Raw genomic sequence first — 10,534 nt, 5'->3', positions numbered from 1 at the left:
CTAGGTTCATTTGTAAACACTTTACCACATTTAACCCCCTGACATTTTTCGCAGGCCATCCAGGAAGTTTTCGCGGCTGAGAAGTTCGCGGAGGATTCTCGGAAGCGAGCTGGAATGGAGCAAGAGCTACGGCAAGAGACAGAAAGGTCCCTAGGCTAGGCCCTAGCAGAAAATAAGAAGATCACATCGCAGCTGGCCGATCTAAAAAGAGAGAAAGACAGTGCCGAAGCCAGCTTAAAGACGATGAAGAACCAAGTGGAGGGGCAACGTAAGCTTCTTCACCAAAAGGACGATGAGCTCTCCCAAGCCCAACGGGCACGCTCTGACTTGGAGAAGGAGCTTACGCGGATGAAGGAGGAGGTTCGCACCCACAAGCACTCACTGGAGGCTGCTAAGCAAGCCAGCTATCAGGAGGGAGTGGCTGCAACACAGGAACTGTTGACAGAAGCTTTCGCAGCCTTGTGCCGAGAGTACTGTCAACAGGTCTAGGGAGAGGCCTTGAACGCAGCAGGGGTTCCTCAAGCTTTCGAGCTGAGGAAGCCCGAGAATGTTTGGCTTCCCCTAGACATACAGGAGATAGAAGATCCTCATGTTGTTGCCTCCCCTGCCCTTCCTCCCGTGGTGCTAGAACTCGTTCTTGATCCTACAAAACCTGAAGGTTCCTATAAAGAGAAGGACGGGTGTGAAGCTGCCGAGAAAGAGCAAAGCCAGAATGTGGAGCCCATCCTTCCCCCAACAGACAAAGGGAAACAAGCTTTGTCTACCTTTGAGTTGGAGTTGAAGAGCACTGAAGCTGGCAGCACTTCCCTTCAAGATCCCCCTCCCAAAGCTTAGAGCCTAGCATAGGACTTTTTTCTGTACTTTGTAGTTTTCTTTACATAATGATGTATTCTGCTTATAATTAATGAAGAACAATGTTTATTCAACTTTCATTCATGTTGTATTTATTTTACTTTATCCTTCTTGTGCTTGTCATGAAAGTTCTTACTAATACATAGCTAAAGAAAGAACAGAATAAATAAGTCTAACTCCAACAGTCAAGCAATTATAACTTTTAAACAGCCATATGCATACTTGCTTTGCAGAGTGAATCATTCAAGAACCTAACAAAAAAAAAAAAAAAACTAACTTAGTTTGGATATTATACAATGCCTTAGTTAGAAAGCCCACATGATGGTTAAGCTTTGTAATCTGAGATATCACTTTTAGTAGAATGTAAGGTCCGAGGACCATTCCTTACAAAATTTCGTTTAACACTTAAAGATATAGAACTTACGATCCGAGTTAACGAAAGGTAAAATACTAATTTCCACAAAGTGTGTGATAAGAATAAGAACAGTGACTAGGGTTCTGTTTAACAAATGACAAGATATCAATTTCCACAAAGTTCGTGGTCCGAGGACCATACTTAACCAAGTTTCTGTTTGACACTTAAGAATAGTAACTTCAAATGTTAATTTCCCCAAAGTAGAAGGTCCGAGGACCCGACATAACTAAGGTTCTGTTTAACAAATGACAAGATATCAATTTCCACAAGGTTTGTGGTCCGAGGACCATACTTAACCAAGTTTTTGTTTGACACTTAAGAATAGTAACTTCAAATGTTAATTTCTCCAAAGTAGAAGGTCCGAGGACCCATCATAACTAAGGTTCTGTTTAACAAATGACAAGATATCAATTTCCACAAGGTTTATGGTCCGAGGACCATACTTAACCAAGTTTCTATTTGACACTTAACCAAGTTTCTGTTTGACCATACTAATGTATTCACAATTTTGAACTGCAGCCTAACAAAAACACCTTTTATTAATAATAATACCTTTAAAGGTTATTTACATTCCATGGGCATTGTACGATTCTTTCATCTAGGTCAGCTAGCCGATACGACCCTATGCCTGCTACTGAAACAATGCGATAGGGACCTTCCCAGTTTGGTCCTAGCTTACCCCAAGTTGGGTTCTTAGCAGTGCTTACCACTTTTCTTAGTACAAGATCCCCAGGTGCGAGTGGCCTTATCTTCACGCGGGCATCATACCCTCGCTTAAGCTTTTGTTGGTAATAAGCCATTTGGACCATAACTGCCTCGCGCCGTTCCTCAACCAAATTCAGGCCCTTCTCCAGGAGGCCATCGTTATTCTCCGGGCTAAAAGAACTCGTCTTTAGGGTGGAAAAACCAGATTTCAGAGGTATTACAGCCTCGGCTCCATAAGTCATAGAGAATGGAGTTTCTCCAGTGGACCGGCGCGGTGTAGTCCGATACGTCCACAAAACATGTGGTAGTTCTTCTACCCATCTACCTTTCGCATTGTCCAACCTTTTCTTGAGCCCGTTGACTATGACCTTGTTAACGGCCTCGGATTGCCCATTTCCCTGAGGATAAGCAGGAGTGGAGTATCTGTTTAGGATGCCCATATCACCACAATATTTTCTAAAAGCCTTGTTGTCGAATTAAACGCCATTGTCCGAAATAAGTGTGTGTGGTATTCCGAATCTAGTGACGATGTTTTTCCAAACAAACTTCTTGGAATCAACTTCCCTGATATTTGCCAAGGGCTCAGCCTCGACCCACTTAGTGAAGTAGTCTGTCCCCACGAGCAGCCATCTTTTGTTTCCTGCAGCCCTCGGAAATGGCCCCACTATATCCAATCCCCATTGTGCGAAAGGCCAAGGACTGGAGAGAGGGTTGAGAACCCCTCTAGGTTGATGAATATTAGGGGCGAATCTCTGGCACTGATCACACTTTCTGGCATAGTCCTAAGCCTCCCTCTACATATTGGGCCACCAATATCCCTGAGTCAGAGCTCTATGGGCTAAGGACCTTCCCCCCGTGTGACTCCCACAAATCCCTTTATGCAGTTCTTCTAGAAGCGCTTCCGTTGATTCAGGGTGCATACATAACAAGTATGGTCCTGAGAAGGATCGTTTATATAGTTTCTGATCCTCAGACACCCAGAAACGTGGCGCTTTTCGACGTATCTTATCTGCTTCAGACTTGTCCTTAGGAAGGATGTCGTTCTTAAGAAAAGAGATGACCGGGTCAATTCAACTAGGTCCAGGCATTATTAGATGGATGCGAGTCGCGTTAACAATGGTAAGAGTTGGCTCTAGCAAATCCTCCACGAGGATAATCCTGGGCGAACCCTGAGTCGAAGACATTGCTAAAGTGGCCAAAGAATCTGCATGGGTGTTTCCACTCCTAGATATGTGAGACAAGACAAAGGAATCAAATTTAGCTTGCTGACGTTTGACCTGGGCCAAGTATTCTTGCATTCTTGGATCCCTAACCTCCATGGTCCCTGTGACCTGGCCAACCACTAACTGAGAATCCGAGAACGCATGAACTTCCCTTCCACCCATCCTATATACCATGCTCATGCCAACTAAGACTGCTTCATACTCGGCCTCATTATTAGTAGCCGAGAACGCCAGTCTCAGAGATTTTTCGAAGACAATTCCCTCAGGGGATATCAGGACAAGTCCAACACCAGACCCTCTCTGATTAGCTGCCCCGTCCACATATACTCTCCAAATCGGAGGTGCTGCGGCCGTGATTACACCAACTGATTTTTCATCCATGTGTGCTTCCTTTAGAGTTTCTTCTAACAATGGTGCGGCGAACTCTGCCACCAAATCAGCAAGGACCTGGCCCTTCACCGAGGTGCGAGGCATGAACTTAACGTCAAAGGCCCCCAAAATGGTTCCCCACTTTGCCACCCTGCCAGAGTAATCAGTGTTGCGTAACACCGCCTTGACGGGCAACTGGGTCAACACTACCACAGTGTGGGACTGGAAATAATGAGGAAGCTTCCACGTGGCATGAACTATGGCCAGAAGTGCTTTCTCCAAGAGTAGATAGTGCACCTCGGCCTCATTCAAGGACTTACTAACATAGTAGACCGGTCTTTGCACCCCGCTTTCGTCCCTTATGAGGACCAGGCTGACCGCATGGACGGCCACTGCTAGATAAGCGAACAGGACCTCGTCGCCCTCGGGGCGAGACAAAATGGGTGGCCGAGAAAGATATTGCTTAAGCTGTTGGAAGGCTAACACGTAGTCCTCGGTCCATTGAAACCCTTTCCATTTATTCAACAATTGGAAGAAAGGACGGCACCGGTCAGCTAACCGAGAGATAAATCTGCTCAGTGCGGCAATCATTCCGGTCAATTTCTAGATCTCTTTTGGGTTCCGAGGGGGCTGCAAGTCCTGAATAGCCTTGACCTGCGCTGGGTTTACCTCTATGCCTCTATGAGTAATCATATAACCCAAGAACTTTCCGGAACCCACGCCAAAAGAGCATTTTGAAGCGTTAAGGCGCAACTTATACTTTCTTAACACGTGGAAGGTGTCGGCCAAATCTTTAGCGTGCGAAGGTATTGTTTTACTCTTCACCACCATATCATCCACGTATACCTCAATGGTCTTCCCTAGTTGCTGTTCGAACATTCTGGTCATCATTCTTTGGTAAGTAGCCCCAGCATTCTTCAACCCAAACGGCATGACCTTATAGTGGTAGTTCCCTATTGGAGTAATAAAAGCCGTCTTCTCTTGATCCTCCACTGCCAATGGAATCTGGTGGTAACCCTGGAAGGCATCCAAAAAACTCATACGAGGATATCCGACAGTGGCGTCCACAAGCTGATCAATACGTGGCATTGGGAACGAATCCTTGGGGCAGGCTTTGTTCAAATCCGTGAAGTCCACACATACTCTCCACGTTCCATTCTTCTTTTTGACCACAACCGTATGCGCTAACCATTCAGGGTAGAAAACCTCTTTAATAGCCCCAGCCCTCTTGAGCTTGAGCACCTCCTCCTTGACGGCCTCGGAATGTTCCTTGGAAGAACGCCGAGGTGGCTGCCTTCTCGGAACAATGGCGGGGTTGACATTCAAACGATGACAAATGAAGCTTGGGTCCACGCCCGAAGCCTCATAAGGGTCCCACGCAAAAACATCATTGTTGTCTTTCAGAAACTCTAACAAATCCATCTTCTCCTGGTGTGGCAAGCGTATCCCAACTTGGAAGAACCTCTCAGGGTCATCGGCTATCAAAAACTTCTCTAAATCCTCACAAAAAGCCTCCTCTCCTGTCACCGCCCCAGGCGCATCCGGAGCTGTTAATTGCTATGAGTCTTTGATGATCAAAGCCGATGACTCAGCCTCTGTCTGATGAAGCACTGCGGCCGATATGCATTGCCTGGCCACCGATTGGCTGCCGAGGATCTCTTCAACATATTCCCCCGAGGGAAATTTAACCTTAACATGCAAGGCAGAGGAGACAGCACCCAGAGCGTGCAGCCATGGCCTGGCGAGGATGGCTGTATATGGGGAGTACACGTCAACCACAATGAAATCCACCTTCACCGTTTCTAAGCCAGTTTGAACGGGCAGACGAATCTGTCCCTTCGGTACAACGGCTTTTCCTTCAAAGCTTATGAGTGACGAGTCATAAGGAGTAAGATCTTCCAGCTTCAACCTTAGCCCCTTAAATAAATCAGGGTACATGATATCTGCACCGCTGCCCTGATCAATCATCACCTTCTTCACGTCATAATTACCTATCCTAAGAGTAACCACAAGAGCATCGTCATGGGGTTGGATGGTACCAACCTTATCGTCCTCTGAAAATCCCAAGACGGGCAAATTCGCCTTCAACCTCTTCGGCCTGCAGCCTGCCTCTTCGGCCTGAGAATGTGAAACTGCCATCACTCTGGTAGGACTTGAACTGGTCCTGCCAGGTGCAGCAAAGATAACGTTAATTGTTCCCAACACCGGCCGAGATCAATTATTCTTCTGATTATTCGAGCCGGATTGATGGTCCAGCCCGTTAGGTTGATAAAGGTGCTGCTTCAGTTTTCCTTCACTGACAAGCTGCTCCAAGTGGTTCCAAAGGGTCCGACAGTTCTCAGTTGCGTGGCCCACGTCCTGATGGTACTGACAAAAGAGGTTTTGATTCCTCTTCGTGGGGTCTCCCGCCATCTTACTAGGCCACCTGAAGAAAGGCTCCTTACGAACCTTCTCCAATAATTGGTGTACTGGTTCTCGGAACACAGTATTCACGGTCTGAGGTGCTGCCAAGCTTGACTGCCCAATGTAATCTCTTCTCGGCTTGTTGTTGTGGTATCTGTCCAACCTGAAATCCCTTCTCTCCTGCGGGATAACCTTCTCCTTACCCTTTCCTTGCTGCTGGTCTTCCTCTACCCTTTTGTATTCATCAATACGATCCATGAGGCGACGTACGCTGCGGACGGGCTTTTTGGTTAAGGACTTCCTCAAGTCGTGATCAATAGGAAGGCCTACCTTAAAGGTATTGAGCGCCACCTCATCAAAATCACCATCTATCTCGTTAAACATCTCCCAATACCGGTCAGAGTATGCTTTCAACGTCTCCCCTTCCCTCATGGCCATGGATAACAATGAGTCCAATGGCCAAGGTACTCTGCTACACATAATAAACCGCGACATGAATGCTCTCGTAAGCTCCCCAAACGAACCTACAGACCCCGATTTAAGGCCGTTGAACCACCTCATAGCAACAGGTCCCAGGCTAGAGGGGAAAACTTTACACATCAGGGTCTCATTATGAGAGTGCACTGTCATCTTCTGGTTAAAGTGACTCACGTGCTCCACCGGATCAGTCCAGCCATTGTAGATGGTAAAGGTGGGCTGGGTGAACCTCCTGGGTAGCCTCCCCTTCTCAATCCTTCATGAGAATGGCGATTTAGAGAGTTGGTGCAAGGCCCGACTCATAGCATCATTCCCCAAGCCCCTAGAAGGGAGCTTCTTGTGCCTGCGAGCTGGCAGGTCGTCCTCCTCACAAGAGGACGTTGCGCTGGGGGGCGACCATGACCTCGAGCTATAACTACTTCCCTAGACCTCCACTGAAGAAGGATTAGATAAGGACGGTGAATGTTTGCGTCTGACACTGCGCAGTTTCCTTTTCAAATGTTTAATCTCCTTCTGCATGGCCTTAGCACCATCCTCGTGGGTGGTGCTGCCCCCGCCATGAGTATGGCTCGCCCTAGGGTATTCTGTATGAACGCTTCCCTCTTGATCCCTTCGCCGCTCAAGACTCTCGAAAAGATCCTCCGGTTGTGATCCTTGAGACTCTGCATGGTGTGAGCCTAGGCCTGCCATAGTATCCCAGCTCCTTCCAAACTAGATTCCCACAGACGGTGCCAATTGTAAGTGCACAATTGCACCTGGACCCAAATACAATATTATGGGCTCAAGCCCAATGAGCCTTAAACAATGAAATTTGTAGAGCGTGGGCTTGAAATCTAAGTTAGAGGTACTGAAAACTCGACAACAGGCTAAGGTATGAAAATACTTGTGAATAATAAATGATAATTGCAAATGGACGTCCTCGGACGTGAGCCGAGGACCACTTCTGTATTATTTCTCTTTCTATCTTAAAGGTTACAATTCATCATCCTCATCTTCGTCCCTCACTCCCCCCTTTAAATACTTCTTCTCTTGATGTTTCATCCACGTGTTGCTCCAATCTCCTCCCCCTTAGATATTTCTTCTCTTAGTGCTTTGAATAGTAACCAGAAGTTTTTGTTCTACTGTTCAGGGGTCACTTTCCCATTAATGCGGCCAGGGAGGTAGGTGCAGAGTCTTTAATGTGGAGGTGGCAGCCTTTACCCATGATATTTTTCTAACACCGGTGTATCTACAAGGTTCAGGAGTTCCCCCTTTTAACCAACAGTCTTTCCGAAATTCTGCCTTGACCTTCATAGTGAACCTCCGAGTTCTCTTGGGTCTGTCCGAGGAGAAACTCACCCTCGGATGGGTCCTCGGACCCTCGGCGTATGGGCCAATCTGTAGTACTACCAAGTTTCTTAACTTTAAGAATAGGTCAGCCCTCTTTGCTAGAGCCCAAAGGCCCAAATGCCTGCTTGGGTCCTTTTACTTCCCACAATAATAATAATAATAATAATAATAATAATAATAATTAGTCACTAACCCGTGCAAAGCACAGGAAAACTACTTAAGAGATTTAAAAAATATAGTACTAATATTTTCCAAAGAATTTTTTCACTCTATCTCTCACTTAGTAATGGTCCTATCCCTTAATGTTTAAATGTTATAAAATTTATAATTTTTTCCATAGTTTGATTTGTCTTTGCAAACGCATATTAATACGAAACATATAATTCATAAAAAATTAAATAAAAAAAAACATTCCATTATAAGAAGACTACTATTCCTTTTTTGGGAAAATAAGAATACTATTCTAATGTTGAAATTTGGGGTTTAATGATGAAACTTCTAATTTACTGAAAATACCAATTATGTTAACGGCCTAGTATGCCTAAATGCATATGAAAAAAAATGTGGAAACTAAACCCTGAGGAACAAAGTTGACTTAAACCAATGCATAAGTAAGACATTTTTTCAAACACATGCATTTTGTACATTGCAAGGAGTCAATTTTGTATTAGATACAATTTTGGTTTCGCTAAGGAAGCGATATATTTTGGTATTGATCAATACTAGTGTAATATTTTGAAAAATTATATATATATATTCTAAATGTTCTACAAAATGCTAAAGATACTATAAATTTTATAACATGACATTCTGTAAATTAATGTGATAATAATTGTGATTGGTAAATACCAATAACATAATAAATAATACACAAATTTAAAGAAAACACAATTATGATTTATGACATTAATTTTTTGAGGTTAAATAGTGAAATTTGTTGTATCAGGATCATTTATATTTTTTTACTCTAAATAAATATCCTACTAAGGGTCCGTTTGGATACCGTTTATTTTATTGAAAACTAAAAACACTATAACAAAATAATTTTTAAATGTGTGAATAGTGTCATGGGACCCATTTTTAATGAAAGTTTTGTTAAAAAAAGAGGTTTTTGGGTCTCACAAATAGTGCACAGGACCCACTAAACAGTGCATAATCATGTGAAAATTGACTTCTCAAAAAAAAAATTGCTAGAATGCCAAACGCTGGGATTTTAAGCCATATCTGAACGGGTATTAAGGGTTACCTTATTTTATTCTCACCCACTTATTCTCTCCACCTTTTAGAGTTCTTATTTTTATTTATTTTCCTTCTTTTCAACTCCTCCACATGTTTCTGTTAGTAAAATAATAATAATAATAACAAAAGCACTTATTTTCATGTTTGGCATATTCTCACAGTGGTACTCTACAAAATTTTAATTAAAGCTCAATTGTGCCATCAAATAAATTGGGCATGTCAAATAGTTGTACGCACACAACATACTTAACAAAGAGACACACCAAACAAAGTTAAAAACAAAATAAACACACTACACAATACACATAAAAGAAATAGAGAGGTTTGGTTTTTGCGAAAGAAGAAGAAGAAGAAAAAGATAAAGAGAAGCAGTCATAGAGAGAGAAACAAACTTGAGGTAGAGAAGAAACAAAGAAATAGAAGACGAGGGAGCACACAAAACAAAGGAGTTTTGATGTTGATCAGATGGAGAGCTGAGAAAAGGAGATGGAGTTGCTTTCAATGAGATAGTTGAAGAAGAAGGAGATGGAGTACGTTAGAAAGAGAGTTTTTGATCAGGAGTTTTGTTTGGGGGGACTTGGGTGAGTAAAGGCAGAGTCGAGTTTTAGAAAAGTTCAATTACATTTTTTTTTTTTAATATTGTGCTAGCGTGAAAAATTGTGTGAGTTTCAGATATTTCGGTTATATATAGTTAATAATGAGAAAGGCAATGACAATGATACGTTGTTTATTTTTTTAACCAAAAATTGACTTTCTAACAAAAATTTCCATTGTTCTTAGATTGGATAAAAATTTTTGCGAATGCTCCAATAATTTTACGACTTGTTGTGTTGTTGCATTTTGTGATCCTACACTTTAGTCTGTGTTTTTCGGATAGCAGGGATCCGACGTTGATTTCCGATTGAAATGTTAGCTCTAGGTTTTGGGCGACCCATCTGGTTAGCTCTAGGTTTTGGGCGATTGAAATGTTAGCTCTAGCTCTAGGTTTGCTGTGCAAGGCCTTGTTTAGAAAAGATTTCATACATACATAATAATCAAAGATACTTTGTATTAGATTGATGTGACTATGAGCTTATTGTCTTTTAAGATGCTTGATTTATTGGGTTGGTGTAAACCAAAACAGAACAAAAGAATGAGAGAAGAAATAGATATTGGCAACCCTCGATGTGTTATTTTGTTCACAATCAATTTTGATAAATAATATATTTCTAGAAAATATTTGATAAACCAGCTTAATTTACAAAATAATTAATTTAGAAATAAATCTTTGTAAAATCCCAAAACTACAAACTTTTTTTTTTTTTTTAATTTTTACAAATTACTAATGTGATTAGTGTTATTAGCAGGTAAAAAAGTGATGTGATTGGTCTTTTTCTATAAAGCGAGGGATGAGTTTAAGCATTGTTGCTAATTTGGCAATGCTAACTAGACTATGATTTCAAATTTTCAAGTTGAATTCATCCAAAAGATGAGTTCCTTTCTAAAATAAAACTTGTCTTTTCTAAAGAAAATTTCAAGGGCG

Source organism: Castanea sativa, chromosome 11, assembly GCF_040712315.1.
Source record: "Castanea sativa cultivar Marrone di Chiusa Pesio chromosome 11, ASM4071231v1".
NCBI classification, from domain to species: Eukaryota; Viridiplantae; Streptophyta; class Magnoliopsida; order Fagales; family Fagaceae; genus Castanea; species Castanea sativa.
Note: the sequence above shows the minus strand (reverse complement) of the source record.